At 45.8% G+C, this 19,460-nt stretch overlaps 1 protein-coding gene across 1 annotated transcript in view; it reads right to left on the reverse strand.

Annotated features, from left to right (window-relative positions):
* The window catches only part of SPATA24 (spermatogenesis associated 24), a 1,033,606-nt gene that overhangs the window by 595,003 nt on the left and 419,143 nt on the right, over positions 1-19,460 (reverse strand). The gene's annotated exons all lie outside the window — the stretch shown is intronic.

The raw sequence follows: 19,460 nt of genomic DNA on the forward strand, positions 1-19,460 counted from the left end.
CCAAGTAGGATTACCCTTTAATAAATGTATAAAATAATAAGCAATTTTGAAAAAAAAAAACTTTAAAAGCTATTACATTTTAATGTTTCTAATCCAAAAGAATGTAAAATTCAGATAGAATACAATATCATTATAACATTTTCTTAAAGGGTTTACATGAGTACTTTTATTTATGCTACAATAACTCCATAAAACACAGACTATTAAGCAAAAACAGACATTGCTGAAGAATTTTCATATCATATGTCCTTTCTTCACTGTTGTATTTTACCTTTCCGTAAGCTAGGCATGTTTTTAAGAAATAACTTACTTGTGAAACAAGGCAGCAATAAGCTGTGTGGTAATGATGACTAACAGTAAAGCTGCTCTAAACAGCTACTGGTGCATGCCCGTAGAAGAACAGACTGGACACAGTCAGTAGTAAACACTGAAGGCTATACATTTCTTTTGTACATAGTGCTGCTTTCCAGTTATTGTATACATAATAACTTGGGTGATGTGCATTATACAAATGCAAAGTGCAAGATATCACATGGATAGCACAGTGGTTAACACTACTGCCTAACTACAGTTTGTTTCCCAGTTATAATGCCTTTTATATGGAGCCTACACGGCCCGTCTCTGTCCACATGGGTTTTCACCATCCGATTTCCCAATAACCTGTATGAATGTTTTTGTGTGAATGTATGTATGTGTGTGAAAATTTCTGTCACACAATGGCTGACATCCTGTCCAGGATTAGTTCTTTTCTTTATACTCTCTGAGCACCATGATAGACTTTGACTTTGACTCCACTGTAACCCTAAACAGAATAATGTACGCACTGGAAATATAATCAGTAAATTAATATATTATACCTACTACCCTGAGGAGAAACAAAAAATAAACCATACTGAGGACATAAACATCATGCACCTCTACAAAAAAAAATTATTTTGCATGTGAATATGTCTTTAATGGAAGCAAATATACAAATAACATGTACACATATATATCTACAGTTTGTTTACCACCAAGCAGTAGATGCAGCTGTTACCCAGTCTTGAGACATGAAGACGGCAGCTAGTGTAAGCACGAAGAGGACACACCAAATACAGTTTTCCAATAACAGCCAGTTACATGCTAATCTGTCAACAAATCAATGAAATTCAGTCTTGGTGTGTCATAGGTTCATAGGTTCATACTAGGCTATCTGCCCTAGGGCATTTATAAGCCTAGCCAGAATGTTTTTGGCTTTCGCCACCCATTTTAAATTTATTTTGCTATGCCCTTTTTCGAGGTTAGTATACTGCGCCTCTGTCTAACAGTGACACGGAAGTGATACCCGGGGTAATCCTACGATCTCCCATCCACTCATCAAGATTCCTCTTGAAGAGAGTCAATGAGGGACTCTGCCTAACCTGGACTGGTATTATATTCCAGAGTGAAGGGAGCCTCTGGGTTATGAATCTGTCCCTCCAGCATGTCCTATTTATTTCAGTGCTGAGGTTCAAGTCTCTCGAGCGTAGCTCGATGGGATTTGGATTTTCTGAGGTGCAGCATGTCCATTAATTCTGGGTTGGACATGGCTTTATACGTCATGCACAGATCACCTCTGAACAGGCGGTATGCCACTGAGTAGAGCTGGAGTTTCTTTAACCGGGCAGCATATGGCATCTGTTTGAGCCCTTTGATCCTCTTGGTGAGGTACTTTTGGGGTCTTTCCAGTTGCTGCAGGTGTCTGGTAAGGTACATCCCAAAAGGGGCATTGTACTCAATTATGGGCCTGATGAGGGATGAGTAAAGAGGCACGATGACCTCCCCTGATCTAGATGTGAATCCCTTCATGATTAGGTGGGCTATATAAAATGTTTTTCTAACCACTTTGGCCACGTGGTTGTCAAATGTGAGATTGCTATCAACTTGGGTCCCCAGGTCCCTAATTACTTCTTCTGTACTTAATGGATTACCACTTATGTGGTAATTTGTGGGCACTTTGTTTTTTCCAAACAAACAACAGACTAAGTACAGAAATGGACACACACTGCTAGGAAGCTAGACAGGAGGCAAACTTTGACTGCCTAATGACAAAACATGATCTACAATGTTGGCCGAGGGCCAAGTAGTACAATGAGTTTAGTAGTGCAAAATATAAAAATAAAAATTCAGACATAAAAACTGCTTTACTGTTCAATTTTTTATCCCAGATACTCATTGTAAGAAAAATTGAGCCCTCCATGTCAGCCAAGTGAATTCCTGCTGAACCATAACCGTTATCACTGCAATTCTCCCTAATCAGTGACCCCCATTCCAGCTTTCATTCAAAAGATAACTTTCCTCTAAGGCCATCCCTAAATGGTGAGGAGCAGCAAAAAGGGCACCTGGAATAACTTTGATGGACAGAAGTATCAACTAAGAACTGAAAAGCACATTGTAGTGAAGAGAAGAATCTAGATAATTTTTGATTTAAGCAGATTCCAAAGGCAGAAAAGTTAAGAACTCACTGTTATGGGTTCATCCTAGAGGACATCTCTGTTAAAGGATCCAAAGAGTCAAACTTGATCAAGTCACAAGCATCAGCATCTGGCAAAAGATTTCCAGCAGTCACACATAACACTGTTAGCCCTGACATCACCAAGAAAATATGTGCTGATTATTCCCAACCTTTGAACTGCCTTTACTCCATTGCTTGCCAAGACTTCATCCTGTAGCAACTGTGGAATATGGGATGTATTTACTGTGCTCACATCATTCCATCACACCAAAATGGCAGAATGGAGGAAGAAAGATATGTGAGGAAAATAAAAAGTCATGTACTCACCATAACGTTCCATCTGTGTTGTCCATTTTCATTCTTCCCCAACTGTTGGGTTCGGATCTGACTTTGCCGCTTCTTCCACATCGCAGAATTTTGAACTCTCAAGCTCCTCCCTTTACCAATAATGTCCCGACAACCTAACATATCTCAGATCTTGTTTGCTGTCGATAAGACTAACAGACCAGTGAGAAATAATGAATGGAAGTTGGAACTCAAACTAAGAACATAGGTTCCTGCAAAACTCTCTAGCAGTAGAAAAAAAAGGGGGTAAGTAGGTGGGAAGTTGAGGAAGAATGAAAATGGACAATACAAGATGAACCGTTATGGTGAGTGCATAACATTTTAATCTGATGTGGTCCAACTCCATTCATTCCTCAACTGTTGGGGCACAGTCCCAAGCTACCTAAATCCCAGGAGGACTCTGTATAAAGAAATTGTGGAGTACTGCGGAGTCAAAGGCTGCTCTTTCCCAAGAGACCAGATCCAGTTTGTAATGAGCAGTACATTTTGAGGATTAGCCCAAGTTGACAGAGACCTGGTGGAGTGGTCTCTGGGTGGTTTGGCAAAGGTAAGCCCACTTTTTGATAAACAAAGGTAATACAATTAGTTAAACATTTGGCCTAAAAGTAATTTTAGATACTGATTTGTCCAGTTTTGAATCAGAAAAGGAAACAAACAACTGTTGGGAGTTTCTTAGAGCTTTAGTTCTGTGAAGAACAAACCATACATGTCTGTGTACATCTAAAAAAAATGCAAAAAATACTTGCCTTTATTCGAAACATTTTGAAAGAACACTAGAAGATTAATGACCTGATTAATATTGGATTCAGAAACCATTTTAGGTAAAAAGGAAGGATTAGTCCACAGAGGAACCCTATCCTTATGAAAAAATAAATAAGGGGGTTTAGAGGGCAGTGCTTGAAGTTCTAACATTCTTCTGGCAGATGTAATAGCAACTAAAAAGTTTTCCACATCAAAAATTTTAGATCAGATTTTGCCAAAGGTTAAAAGGGAGGTTGAATCAAGGCCTGAAGTATGATGTTCAAATCCCAAGGAGGGGTAGGATCCTTTAAAGGAGGTCTAAGTAAAAATGTTCCCCTTACGAAGGAAATTATTGATTGAAGAGAAGGGAACTTTGGTGGCAGATTTTTTGAATGCTTCAGCCCCCAGGACTCAATAAAATTATATCAATACAGTGTTTACTTAGGAGGAAAGCATATAAAAGGTGATCATGTTTGTAATTTTTATTATTTATTTTGTACTTATTATGCATTTTCATGTATTTTATGTATGTCATTATATTACTGTAATTTTAAGAGTCATTTATTAGCCTATGAGTTAAAATGAACTTGGGTTGAATAAAATTTGTATCTGCGATTTTAGACAACTATTGGTTTAAGATTTCGGAGCCATTTTTGCAGTGGAGTTGTCATGTGATTTAGAAACTTATTTAAGAGCAAACTTTACACTTGGCAAGTTTTATCTGAAGAAGTCTGCATGCTTTTAGGCAAAAGCGCTTGTTTGTTTTATATTTTGACTATTAAAGTTGGGTTTATATCTTTATTGAACTTCGAGTGTTCTCTGGCAGAGTTTTCAGCATTGTGTATTAGTTTGGTTTGTTTGTTGCTCAGTATGTCTCCTTAGAAAGGCTTTACAAAGCTTAGAAAAAGCTAAAGTAGAATTATTTACTCCCAGATGAAAACTGGAAACGGCTCCAAATTGTACTCTGATAGATGAGGAACTATACTGTTGCAAAAAAAGTCAAGACCATTTGAAATTGGTGCTGAAAAGGGGTCTACATTTTTGCTTAGGGCCCAAATAACAAATCTTTTCCATTTACTCTTATAAAGCTTTCTGCTGAAAATGAGCTATGTAATGTTTGACTGAAAATTCATTGTCATCATTATCATCAGCTCCCTTTTTCCCATTTTCTACATGGTTGCAGCAGTGCAGCAAAGCCACTTGGCTTGGGCTCCACAGTCTACTACTTAGGAGGGGGACAGGCTAGAAATGGTGTGGGAATTGTGGCGAGAGAGAGGCCTTCAGAAGGCAGTGAGCGATATCATCAGAATTAGTGACAGACTCATGGTAATCAGATTGCAGTGTAATGATATGGTAGTATTCATAATCTCAGCCTATGCCCCACAGCAGGGTTGTAATACTGAGGAAAAGTGTATATTCAGACAACCATTGCAGGACCTACTAGATAAAGCAGGACAACATGAATTGGGGGTTGATAATGGGTGACTTGAATGCAAATATCGGGACAGACAGAACAGGATATAAGGACTGCCTGGGCCCACATGGATGGGGCAACAGGAATAAAGAAGGAGAGGCCATTCTAGATTTCTGTCTAGCAAATGGTTTGATAGTAGTGAATGAGAAGTTATGTACCTACCATAACGTTCCATGTTAGTTGTCTTCTTCTCGCCTTCTTTCTTGCTGAATGGGTTTGGAGCCGATCCTCGGCTCCAACTCGGCCTATACTAAAGTTTGAGAGCTAATTTTACCGGCTCGAGGCAACCCTATATCCCATGAAGCTGGGCGCTAACTACCCAGATCTCGTTTGGTAGCTGAGAACATAGCAATTTTAGCCTCCCAACCCAAGGGAGAGAAGGAAAGGGGGAAAAACTCCCATGTGCCACTACCTGAAGGCATAGTTACCCAAAGATAACCAGTTTAGGCTTCAAATTATGAAGGGTGAAGACCCTGATAAAAAAGGGGAGTCCTTTCGGTCTATCCAAGCTAGGGGGATGGTGGATGGGACGCAAGAAAGAAGGCGAGAAGAAGACAACTAACATGGAACGTTATGGTAGGTACATAACTTCTCAATGTTAAGTTGTCAATCTCGCCTTCATTCTTGCTGGATGGTGGCTCATTGGAACAGGCTCTTGAGAACAGTAGAACCAAAATTTGCCCTGTTTCTGGAGGCCATGTCTAATTTGTAGTGTGTAATAAAGGTATGAGGAGAGGCCCATGTGGCTGCTGAACAAATAGTATCCATTGGCAATCTAGCTTGAAAGGCTATTGATGTAGCTAAAAGCTCTGGTTGAATGGGCTCTTGGCTTAGAAGGTAATTCTTTACCTCTGAGTTGATAGATATAGGTAATCACAGAGGACAGCCATCTAGACAAGGTTACTTACCTTACTAAAGGCCCATTTTACCTTCCGCATAGGACAGAAAAAGCTGTTCAGATTTCCTAGTTTGTTTGGTTCTGTCCAGATAATAATGGAGCTGGTGATGAACGTCCAGATAATGCAGTTTTTGCTCGGCCCTGCTAGAATAATCAGGAAAGAAAATTAGAAGTTATGTACCTACCATAACGTTCCATGTTAGTTGTCTTCTCTCGCCTTCTTTCTTGCTGGATGGGTTGAGAACTCCTTTTACCAGCTCGAGGCAACCCTATATCCCATGATGCAAGGCGGAACTACCTCAGATCTCGTTTGGCAGCTAACTGACCCTGCTAAAGACTATCCTAACATAATTAGGAACCATGGTTCCTAAAAGAAGTCCTCATAACAATGCTCCAGAGGAAGCAATCTAATAGGAACTCTCAAGATCTGTCCAGGCCAGGGGAAGGAGGGAAGAAAGAAGAGAAGACAACTAACATGGAGCGTTATGGTAGGTACATAACTTCTAAATGTTAAGTTGTCAATCTCTGGATGGGACCGTCCCTAGCACCTGTATCCCGGGTGGCTCAATGAAACAGACTCTTGAGAACTGTGGAACCAAAACTGGCCCTATCTCTGGAGGCCAAATCCAACTTGTAATGAGACACAAAGGTATGAGGCGTGGCCCAAGTAGCTGCTGCACAAATAGTGTCAATGGGAAGTATATCCTGAAAGGCTACAGAAGTGGATAGACTCCTGGTCGAATGTGCTTTTGGCTTAGAAGATAGTTGTTTGCCCCTTAGAGAGTACACATAGGAAATGGTGGAAGTCAACCATCTAGATAAGGTCACTTTAGAAACTGGAAGACCTAACCTGTTTTCTGCATAGGAGACAAACAATTGGTCTGATTTTCTAATTTGTTTAGTCCTATGCAAGTAGTACCTGAGCTGACGATGAACATCCAAATAATGGAGCTTCTGTTCAGCTCTGTCAGAATAGTTAGGAAAGAAAACTGGTAGATCAATAGATTGGTTAATATTGGTTTGAGATACAACCTTGGGAAGAAAGGAAGGGTTAGTTCTGAGAAACCCTATCCTTATGAAAAACCAGATAAGGTGAGCGAATACAGAGGGCCTGAATCTCAGAAACTCTTCTTGCAGAAGTAACAGCCAGTAAAATATAGTTTTCCACGTCAATAACTTTAAAGAACACGTAGCAGACGGTTCGAAAGGAGGTAGAATTAGGGATGCCAACATTAAGTTTAGATCCCATTACGGAGGAGGATGTTTCACAGGCGGTTTTAGGAGAAAAACTCCTCTTAAAAAGGCTTTGCATAACCTATGAGACATGATGTTATTGTCATGCAAGCCAACATGATACTTGGAAATAGCAGCCAGTTGTACTTTGACTGTAGATGACGAAGATCCCGAATGAAAAACCTCCGCCAGGAAATCCAAAACAGAATGTACAGGAGCGTAAAAGGATCAATATTTCTGGCGTTTGCCCAAATCGGCGTCGCCACTTGCTAGCATAAACAGTTCTAGTGGCGACTTTAAAGAAGACACTAAAATGTCTCTGACTGAGTCAGAAATCATTGGTAGCCTGGCTAGGAAGGAAGTGGAGCAACCAAGCAGTGAGGTTGAGAGAATGAATGGCCCGGTGCTGCTGACACGACTGGTGGATCAAAAGATCCGGAACTGGGTCCAGATGCCAGGGCTGCACCAGAAGATGATGATGTAGAAAACCAAATTTGTCGAGGCCAATATGGAGCAATGAGGATCAATTTGGCTCTCAAAGCGGCTTTCTGAATGACTTGTGGAATTAATGGAAAGGAGGAAAAGCATAAAGAAGTCCCGAGGCCAATCCTGGGTTAGAGAGTCTCTCAAGGGTTGGCCTGGAAGAGGAAATAGTGTGAAGTAATCTGGGCACTTGCTGTTTTGAGGGTAAAGATCGCAACAAGGGTGCCCCACTTCAGAAAAATCTGATCCACTACAGATTGATTGAGAGACCACTCGTGAGGCATCAGAATAGATCTGCTTAGCCTGTCCGCCAATAGGCTGGACCTGCCGGGGATGTGCGTTGCTATCAGAAACCGCTGAGAAGAGATCGCCCATTGCCAAAGTCTGAGAGCTTCTCGACATAAGGGATAGGACCTGGTTCCGCCCTGTTTGTTGATGTACCAGACCACGGACATGTTGTCCGTCTGTACTGCAATAGTCCCTGTGGGAAGAAAGTCGTCGAGGGCTTGCAGCGTTAAAAGCACTGCTCTCATCTCCAGGACATTTATGTGCAGGTGGTATTCTATGGGTTGCCACGTCCGTGGACCATCCTGCCCTGATAATGCCCCCACCCGATCAGAGAGGCATCCGTGGTGACTGTGGCAACTGGAGGAGGGGAACAAAGGGTCGGCCCTGATGAAGAAGAGGGAAGATATCCACCATCGTAGATGAGCCCTGCGACTGTGTTACCAAGATTTCATGCCTCATGGGCAGATCGTGCGACCACTGCGTGAATAACATCCACTGCAGGAGAGCCAGTGGAAGAAGAACAATGGCCGCAGCCATTAGGCCTAGAACTTTCAAGACAAACCTGGCTTTGATCTTGTTGCTTTGTAACAGAAGCTGAACAAATTTCTGGATGTCCAGAATCCTTTGATCTGTTAGCCTGGCTAACATTTTGACGATTTAACTCTGCCTATAAAGGTGATAGATTGGCAAGGCAGCAGAGAGGATTTTTCAAATTTACGAAATTCCTAGACTCTTGCAAAGCTGTAGGGTGTAGTCTCTGGACCGAAGAAGCTGATGCTTGGAGGTGGCGGAGAGGAGCCAGTCGTCCAAATAAGGAAACACCTGGAATCCTCAACGTCTCAGATGAGCTGTGACCACTGCCATGCATTTGGTGAACACTCTGGGGGCTGAAGTGAGGCCAAAGGGCAGTGCTCTGAATTGGTAATGACTGGCTCCCAGCCGCGGAGAAACCTTCTGGAGCGTCTGTGAATCTTTATGTGATAGATCTTGAAGGTCTATAGAGCACATCCAGTTGTCCTTGCCCAGAAAGGGCAGAATGGATTGCAGCGTGACCATCCGGAATCTTGCCTTTTTGACAGACTTGTTTAGTCTGCTTAGGTCTAGTATTGGTCTCCAATCTCCCGTCCTTTTGGGGACCAAAAAGAATCTTGAGTAGAAGCGGATCCTACTTGGTCTGCCGGCACTGTTTGGATGGCTCTTTTCCAGGAGTTTTGAAACTTCCTGTCTTGCCAAATCCCTTTGACCGGGTGAGATGTCTGCAAGGGATTGTAGAGGTGAAACCTTTCAAGGGATTTTGTAACCCTCGGATATGATCAACTGTACCCACTTCTCTTGTGATAGGGATTGCCAGGCTACTGGGTACAGCAAATTCTTCCCCGACTGCCTCCAAGGGTGGACAGTCGGACAACACCTCAGGGATGCTGAAAGGGCTTCTCAGGAAGAGACTCCCTGTTGCCCTGGTTCTGAGGACCCCCTGCCTCTAGGGCGTCTATTATTGTTACCCCTCTGCCTCTGGGGTAAACTGACCACGTGTGTCGGTGTAGCTCCTTGGGCTTTACGGAACCACATCTTCCCTTCTGACCCTTGGGATATGGTCTAGAAGGAGTGGAAAACTGGACTCCAACGGCAGAAAGAGTTTTACCATCCTGCTCACATCTGGTCAAAGTATCCTTCACCTGAGGTCCGAACAAGGCCGAACCGTCAAAGGGTGTTGGTGAAGGGGGTCCAAATTACACAGCCGCATCCAGGCTTGGCGTCTAACAGCAACACCTGTGCCTCCATCGGCCGCATAAGATATGAGCCGCATGGAGGAGTTAGATATGGAATTCAGGATAGCAAGCTGTGAGGCAATCTTTTCCTGAGCCCCAGCAGCAGAAGGATCCTGGACTACTTCTCCCAGTTCCTTGAGAATATCTCGTTGAAGCCTGGTGAAGTGACAAAGGTAATTCAGCGAGCATAGCAAAGGTCGCTGAAGAAAACATCCGCTTTCCATACCTGTCCATGGTCCTAGAATCCTTATTAGGAGGATGGACAGGTACTGAAGGATCCGCCAGTTCCTTCTTAGTGGCCGCTACCACCATAGCATCCACAGAGACACCTTTGGACAGGAACTGTTTATCCGAAGGGGCCGTGATGAACTTGGATGGTCTCCTGGGGAAAGGTTCCACAGAATCTGGAGCCACGCCTTCCGAGCCACTACCTGCATGAGTGGGTCGAAGGCGGAGACACCCAGGAGGTGGAGGGTCGGGATCCAAAGCCTCCAGGTATACCGACTCATCCTCGGAGGGGTCAATGGAGGCCAATTCCCCTCTGTTTGAGGAGCTCAAGGATGTCTGAAAATGAGACATCCTCAGAGGGGACCGTGGGGAACCCTCCGACTCATCTAAGTCGGTATCAGATGTAGTAGACTCAGGGAGTCTGTGTGTTTCCTCTTACGTCCTCTTCCGAGGGGTTCCCCTGCAGGGTCAGGAGAAACCTCGGAAGAGGAGGAAATTCCCAGTGGGGAAACCTGGGGCGATGGATCCCTGGGCCTGAGAGCAAGAGGCTGGCAAGAGGCATCTGCAGGCACTGATGAGGGAGGAGCTAGAGGATAGACCGTTGACCAGGCTCAGAGGCCAGGACACTCCTCATCACCTCAAAGGCTCCCTCCCGGGAGACCTGAACACACCCGCTCGAAGAAACAGGAATGGTCGGCTCCAAGGAGAGAGAAGGCTCGAGGCCGATGTCGGCACCGAGCTTACCAAAGCGAAGCCCGACAGGAGGGCGGGGGGGACAAGGGTCCGATGCCACTAGCCCCTCGGGCCGACAGTGGAAACCCGCGACCGGATCCCTCCAAGGAAGGTCTCAAGGAGGAGATCGAGCCGAAGGCAGCCGAAGGATGTATCGGCTCCGGCATCGAAACAGTCGCTGTCCCAAGAAGCTCCGGTTCGAACTCTGGTGTGGAGTCGGAGGAGGAATCTCAAGAATCGGGCTATAGCCGAAGTCTGTTGAGACAGGCTATGGAGCATTTGGGCCAGTGCCTGAGACTTCAACAGCCTGCTTACCACCCTCTCCAAATCGTGGTCAGACAGCCTGGAAGATCTCGAAGATCGGCTCCGATGGCTCCGCTCCGACAAAAGAGGAGACCCGGGCCGAGTGAATACTTAGTATCGAAGGGGACCGGGATCTCTTACGGGAAGCCATCGGAGCCGAAGTCCCTTGAACCCCAGATGGAGCCGAGGATATCTCGGCTCCGATGCTGGATAAAGTGTCGGCTCCAGCCGGAGCCGACAAGGCCACAGTAGTCAGGGTATCGGAGCCGAACCCACTACTCTAACAGAAGAAGTATCGACTCCAGCCGAGCCACCGGAGGAGGCTTGGACACTGTAGCCTGAACCTTCGGTGGCTTAAGAGGTTTTCCTGCCCCTGGCTTAGGAGGAGAACCTTCAGGTTTAAGTAAACCTCGGAGGATTAATTTGTTCCTCCTTTCCTGCAGGACTCTCTGGCTAAAAGCATGACACAATGCACAGGAGTCCTGCAGGTGCAAACCAGGCAATACACACAAGAAGTGTGACCGTCTGTCAGGGACATTTTCTGACAGCACTGGTCACACTTCTTGAGACCTTGCCTTCTCTAGACATCCTAAAAGGATAGACACAAACAGTCCCCACAAACACACAACTTAATCCCTACACAGACACACAGGAAGGGAATAACTTGGGGAACTAGGCCTGACTAAAACTTTAAACTGAAAACTATTATAAAAGTTTAAAAGGAAGGGAATAGGGTGGGCTGTAACTAAGTACAGGCTAATCTAACACTAAAGGGAAAAAATAAACCCCTAACTGAACTTTTTCTTCTTTAACAAGAAAAAACTTACCTCAGCTGGCAAAGGAGACCTCTTTCGCTAAGCGGCAAATGAGATCTGAGGTAGTTCCGCCTTGCATCATGGGATATAGGGTTGCCTCGAGCTGGTAAAAGGAGTTCTTGAGCTAAAGCAAGTGCCGAGTCGGAGCCGAGGATCGGCTCCGAACCCATCCAGCAAGAATGAAGGCGAGATTGACAACTTAACATCTGGAAGATCGATAGATTGATTTAAATTTGCCTGAGAAGCCACCTTGGGCAAAAAGGATGGGTTAGTTCTGAGAGAAACCCTGTCTTTGTGGAAAACTAGATAAGGAGGACGAATGCAAAGGGCATGGAGTTCTAATATTCTCCTAGCAGAAGTTATGGCAACTAGGAAGAAAGTTTTCCAAGAGAGCAACTTTAAAGAACAGGAAGCTGCAGGTTCAAAGGGAGGAAGAATCAAGGATGTTAAAATCAAATTTAAATCCCACTGTGGTGGGGGGTCTTTGATTGGGGGTTTGAGTAAAAAGATACCCTTAAGGAAGGCTTTACAAAGCTTGTGGGACATGATGCTGGAATCCAATAGGCCTATGTGAAAATTTGAAATGGCCGCTAACTGAACCTTTACAGTAGAGGATGAAGAGCCTGAATGAAAAATTTCCGCTAGGAAATCTAGGACTGACTGCATAGGAGCAGTGAAGGGATCTATATTCCTAGCCCTTGCCCAGAAGGAAAAACGCTTCCATTTACTAGCATAAATCCTTCTGGTAGAGGACTTAAGGGAAGCTACAATAATATCATGGACAGAATTGGAAATCAGGGGAAGCCTGGCTAAGGATGGAAGTGGAGCAACCAAGCTGTGAGGTTGAGAGATTGGAGGGATTGGTGCAGCCGCCCTGACTGGTGGGCCAAAAGAACTGGCACTGGGTCCAGATGCCAAGGCTGTTGCAAAAGGTAACGATGCAGGAACGGGAACCATATCTGTCGAGGCCAATAAGGGGCAATGAGGATCATCCTGGCTCTCAAGGCGGTAGCTTTCTGAATCAACTGAGTGATTAATGGAAAAGGGGGAAAAGCGTATAGAAGTCCCCGAGGCCAATCGTGGACTAGAGCATCTCTGGGGGAATGGCCTTGAAGGGGAAAGAGGGTGAAGAAGTCGAGGCACTTGCTATTTTGAGGTGCTGCAAAAAGATCGCAGTAAGGAGGACCCCACTTCTGAAAAATCTCCTCCGTTACTGATTGCTTGAGAGACCACTCGTGTGGCATGAGAATAGCTCTGCTCAACCTGTCCGCTATGATGTTGGACTTCCCGGGGATATGCATTGCTATCAGAAACCACTGAGAAGAGATCACCCATTGCCAAAGTCTGAGTGCCTTTCGACACAGGGGATAGGACTTGGTTCCGCCCTGCTTGTTGATATACCACACTACAGACATATTGTCCATCTGAATTGCAATAGTCCCTAAAGGAAGAGAGTCTTGGAGGGCCTGGAACGCCAAAAGCACTGCTCTCATCTCCAGGACATTTATGTGCAGGTGGCATTCGAAAGGTTACCATGTGCCCTGGACTGTCCTGCCCTGAAAATGCCCCCCCCCGATCAGGGAGGCATCCGTTGTGACAGTGGCGACCGGAGAGGAAGGAACGAATGGTCTGCCCTGAAGGATTTGAGGGGAGACCATCCACCAAGACAGATGTTTCTTGCAAGATAGTGTTATTATGATTTTGTGTGTCAAGGGAAGCTGTTGGAAGGACCACTGGGAGAAGAGCATCCACTGAAGGAGCCGCATGTGAAAACGAGCAAGGGGAAGTAGCGTGATGGCTGCCGCCATGAGACCTAACACTTTTAGGACAAACCTGGCCTGGATTCTTTTGCTCTGAAGTAGGATATGAACATAAATTCGAATATCTAAAACTCTTTGCTCGGTTAATTTTGCTGAGAGCTGTATGGTGTCCAAGGTGGCGCCTATGAAGGTAGTAGACTGACAAGGCGACAAGGCAGACTTTTCGAAATTTATGGAAATACCTAGCCCTTTGCAAGTTTGAATGGTGTAATCTCTGGCAAGAAAAAGCTGATGCCTGGTGGTGGCAGTAAGGAACCAGTCGTCTAAATACGGAAACACCTGGAATCCTTGATGTCTCAGATGAGCCGTGACCACTGCCATGCATTTGGTGAACACTCGAGGGGCTGTAGTGAGACCAAAGGGCAGGGCCCTGAACTGGTAGTGACTGGCCCCCAGCCGGAAGCAGAGAAACCTCCTGGAGCGCCTATGCATCTTGATGTGATAGTATGCATCCTGAAGGTCCACTGAGCACATCCAATTGTCCTGACCCAGAAAGGGTAGAATGGACTGTAGAGTGACCATCCGGAACTTCGTTCTTTTTACAGACTTGTTTAGTCTGCTGAGATCCAATATTGGCCTCCAGTCCCCTGTCTTTTTTGGTACCAAAAAGAACTTGGAGTAGATTCCGGATCCTAGTTGGTCTGCTGGGACTGGCTGGATGGCTCTTTTTGTTAGCAGTTTTGAAATTTCTAGTACTGCTTGTTCCCTTAGACTGGGTGGAATGTCTGGGAGGGGCCCTTTTGGCCGAGTTGGGGTGTGGATAAAGGGAATTTTGTAACCCTTGGATATAATCGCCTGTACCCATTTGTCTTGTGTGAGAGAAAGCCAGGCTTCTGGGAAAAGTGATAACCTTCCCCCGACTGCCTCCGAAGGTGGACAGTCGGGCAGCTCCTCAGGGATGCTGGAAGGTTTTATCAGAGAGAGACTCTCTGTTACCCTGATTCTGCAGACCTCCTCTGCCTCTAGGGCGGCGTCTGTTGTTGTCCCCCCCCGCCTCTCAGGGGAAACTGACCTCTTGCGTCAGGTGCGACTCCCTGAGATTTGCGGAAACACATTTTTCCACCCTTTTGACCCTTAGGATAGGGTCTGGATGGGGTTGAAAAACGGACTCCTACAGCAGAAAGAGTCTTGCCATCTTGTTCGCATCTGGTCAAAGTATCCTTCACTTGAGGTCCAAACAACGCCGAACCATCAAAGGGGGAGTTAGTGAAGGACACCTTGAAGGGGTCTGCAAAGTTGCAAAGCCACATCCAGGCATGACGCCTTAAGGCCACTCCTGTGCCTGCGGCTCTACTCGCTCCATTGGCTGCATAGGAGATAAGCTGCATGGAGGAGTTGACAATGGAATTTAGGGTTCCTAGCTGGGAGTTGATTTTGCCCTGAGACCCCGCAGCTGTTGGATCCTGTAGGTTATCACCCATTTCTTTGAGAATGTCTCTTTGAAGGCGGGTGAAATGGCACAAGTAATTCAGCGACCGGATGGCGAAGGTCGCTGAAGAGAACATCCGCTTGCCGTACCTATCCATAGTCCTAGATTCCTTATTAGGAGGATGGATAGGCACTGAAGGATCGGCCAGTTCCTTCTTAGTGGCTGCAGCCACCACCATGGCATCAACTGGGACACCCTTAGTTAAGAATTGTTTATCTGACGGTGCTGTGATAAATTTCGAGAGCCTCCGTTGGGTGGGTTCCGTCGTATCAGGGGCCGTCCAAGCCTTCCGCGCCACCACTTCCATGAGGGGGTCAAAAGGCGGAGACACCCAGGAGGTGGAAGGGTGAGAACCAAACGTCTCCAGGTAAACCGACTCGTCCTCGGAAGGATTGAGGGTAGACCAGTTCCCCCTCTGCTTAAGGATTTCAAGGATGTCAGAAAAGGAGACATCCTCAGAGGGGGGCCGAGGGGACCCTTCCGACTCATCCAAGTCGGTATCAGATGTGATGGACTCAGGGGAGTCCACATGCTTCCTCTTACATGTCCTCATCCGAAGGGGTTCACCTGACAGATCAGGGGAAGCCTCGGAAGAGGAGGATATTCCCAATGGGGAAACCTGAGGCGTTGGGGCTCTACAGTCGGGAATGAGAGAGTGGGTAGAGACCGCAGCAGGCACTACAGTGTTAGGAGCTTATGGAGCTGACCGTGGGGCAGGCACTGGGGCCAGAACGCTCCTCATGACCTCGAAGGCTCCCCTATCAGGCAGGACAGAGGGCTCCTGTTCCGAAGAAATAGGAACCCCAGCTGGCACCGAGAGGGACGGCTCCGAAGCTGATGTCGGGGCCGAACTCACCAGCACCGAAGCTCCAAGAGGGAGAACGGGGTCGGACAAGGGTCCGACGCCACTTGCCCCCTCGGAGCCAACGAGGGAGTCCAAGCGCCCGGATCCCTCCATGGATTGGACCATGGAAGAGATCAGAGCAGACGACGGAGCCGAAGGGGGAAGTATCAGCTCCGATGTCATGACGGTCACGGCTCCGAGGAGCTCCGGCTCCGAACTTAGGGGCAGAGTCGGAGGAGGAATCGAAGATGGTATGGGTAAAGCCACTGTCTGTTGAGACGGGCTGTGAAGCATTTGGGCCAGTGTCTGAGACTTTAGGAGTCTGCTAACCACCCTCTCAAGGTCATGGTCAGAAAGCCTGGAAGACCGAGAGGAATGGCTCCGATGGCTCTGCTCCGAGAGCAAAGGCGATCTCGGAGCCAAGTGAATGGACTCCAGGGACGGAGACCTAGATCTTTTGCAGGTGGAAGAAGGCACCGAGACTAGTGGTGCCGATGGAGCCAAAGACACGTTGGCTCCGACCGGAGCCGACTTAGGAGACAGAGTCTTTGAGGCATCGGCTCCGGCCGGAGCCGATGCAGAAGACTGCGACATAGCCGTATCGGCTCCAGCCGGAGCCGATCGTGACGCAGTAGGTGAGCAACCAGCCGAAGGCTTGGAGCATGGAGCCGACGGTTTGAATGGCTTTGAAGGTTTACCTGGCAAGGACTTAGCCGAGGAACCTTCGGGCTTTAATAAGCCCCTCAAAATTAACTTATTCCTGCGCTCCTGCAGGACTCTTGGACTGAACGCATGACAAACAGAACAAGAGTCCTGCAGGTGCAGGGGTCCCAGGCAATAAACGCAAGAAGTGTGACCATCGGTCAGCGACATTTTCTGACAGCACGAGTCACACTTCTTGAAGCCTGAGACTTTAATGTCTTTAGACATTAAGGCTGTTAAAGAAGAAAAAAAAACCTTCCTTAGAAGCTAAAACACACACACACACACACACACACACACACACACACACACACAAGTAAAAATAAAGGTTAATAAACCACTCACAACTAACTGTCCCAAAACAAGGGAACGGGAAAAAAACGGAAGGGCCTAAGGCCTAACCTTAACAGGGGAGGGATATAACTTTGGGATTTAGGGATTAACCAAAAATGGGACCCAACGGGGTAGGTATAAGTACTAGACTATATGATTATAAAATAAAAGGGGAAAAAATCCTAAGAAAAGGGAAGAAAAATTTTAATTTTTCACTGACCTGTGGAGCCGGTAAAAAAAGCACCTCGCTAGCGGCAAACGAGATCTGGGTAGTTAGCGCCTAGCATCATGGGATATAGGGTTGCCTCGAGCCGGTAAAATTAGCTCTCGAGCTTTAGTATAGGCCGAGTCGGAGCCGATGATCGGCTCCGAACCCATCCAGCAAGAATGAAGGCGAGATTGATAACTTAACATCACATGATTCAGAAAGAGAAACAGTTACAAGACCACATACAAGTGTGGCCAACATGCAGCTCAGGTAGACTTCCTCATAGTAAAGAAAAGGCACTGAGGAAGAATCAATAATTGCAAAATCATCCCCAGTGAAACAGTCAGCCCACAGCATAAACTACTGGTTGCCACAATCAGCTGCAAGCAGTAGTCAGAGTAGGCTCTAAGGTCAACAGAGACTAGGCTGAAGACCTGGAAGTGGACTGTAGAAAAAATACAGCAATTCAAGGAATTACTCTGGAGTCTAGCATCCCAAGAAGAGTAGGAGGAAATGGGTGGAATTGAAGAAGAATGGCAGTGCCTCAAAACAGCATGTGTAAAAACTACAGAACAGTTATGTGGCCAAGTAAGGTATGGAAATAAGGTACATAAGGAAAGCTGGTGGTGGAATTCAGAAGTCCAGGATCTCATCAAAAGAAAGAAGGAGTGCAGGAAAAAGTGGGATATAGAAAAGACTGACCAGGCTAGGAAAGAATGCTGGTTGGGTAACAAAGAATCTAAGAAAGGAGTTGCAATAAAAAAGAATAGGACATCAGAGGCACTCTACCAACTTCTGGAAAGTGACTTATTAGGTGGCACAAAGAAACTATATCAGGTTGCAAGGAAAAGACAGAAAGATGAAGAAGATAGTCGTACACCCTTCATAAGGGATGCCAGCAACAACCTGCTCACCAGTCCCACAAGACATCAATGGTAGACAGAAAGAGTATTCCAGAAGCTTCTGAATGAAGAAAACCCCACAGAAACTGTACTGCCCCAGAAACAGACTACAACGAGAGAAGAAGAGGAGCCTACCCTAGAAGAAATCAGAATAACACTAAGGAAAATGAAGTCAGGGAAAACAGCAGGTTCAGATGAGGTCACAGCAGATATGATACAGATACTGGGTGACATAGGGGAGAAATGGCCATGTGCAGAGATCCTAGATGACTGGAGAATAAGCATACTCATAAAGGTGTACAAGAACAAAAATGTCATCCACAACTATGGGCAGAACAAAGGAATTAAACTCCTATCACATTGCATGAAAGTTCTAGAGAGGGTGATTGATAAATGGATACGCAGAGTAGTAGAATGTAAGATGGGAGATGAGCAGTCTGGATTTTGATCAGGATGCAGCACAAGTGACCCGATGTTTGTAGTGAGACAGATAGTTGAAAAGAAGCTAGAGATGAAGAAAGAGTCCAACTGGGCATTCCTAGACTTGGGGAAAGCATATGACAAGGTCCCAAGAAAGCTGATCTGGGCAGTACTGCAGTGATTTGAAGTTTCAGAAACATTGGCAGAATTAGTGCAGGCCATGTACAAGGACCCAATGACTCAAGTATGAACAGTTTTTGGCCTCACAGAGGGGTTCCCAGTGGGAGTGGGTGCACACCAGGGTTCAGCTCTGAGTCCACTGCTGTTCATATTGGTGATGGACTACATTAGCAACCAGGTTGGAGGGGACAAATCAACAAAGTTGCTGTTTGCAACAAAATTATTGGGTATATTATAAGTCATGTATAATGTTTGCAACTGGGAGTGTGCCAGTATGGTTTGTGATGTAAACTTCTTGTAACTAGGATTGTGCTGGTGTGGTTCATTTTCATTTATATAAATGTATGATTGCTTATGTTGTAAGTGATGGTTTAATAAAGATGTTTCTTGTTTTAAAAAAAGGGGCAGGAAAGTACAGTTTTGTACCTACCATAAATGTAGATGTCCGATAGGTATGCATCTGCAGTCCTAACATATGGGTTGTCCTGCCTCAGGCAGCCCTTCGGTCGGCCGGATTCCAAAGTCTGGGTCTGGCCTCGGCTGATGTCGCACTTCACCCGACATCATAGCTGCTGTTTGTTGGGTATAAAGGCATCAGCCAACGCCATTTTCCTCAGTGTTTCTTGCCCCAGATGCCAGGTGCCCTCAAGGAAGGCTAAATTTGGATAAATGCAAATAATTCCAAACAGTAGAGAGCAAACAATATATACATATATACAAACAAATACACCATAATAGATTCCCCCAGCTAGCTAAAAGAGGGGTAAATACCCTAGGAATACCACAGAGGGGAAGGAGGGTGGGTAATCCTGACTGCAGATGCATACCTATCAGACATCT

Source organism: Protopterus annectens, chromosome 4.part0 (assembly GCF_019279795.1).
Source record: "Protopterus annectens isolate FY-2018-M chromosome 4.part0, PAN1.0, whole genome shotgun sequence".
NCBI lineage: Eukaryota > Metazoa > Chordata > Ceratodontiformes > Protopteridae > Protopterus > Protopterus annectens.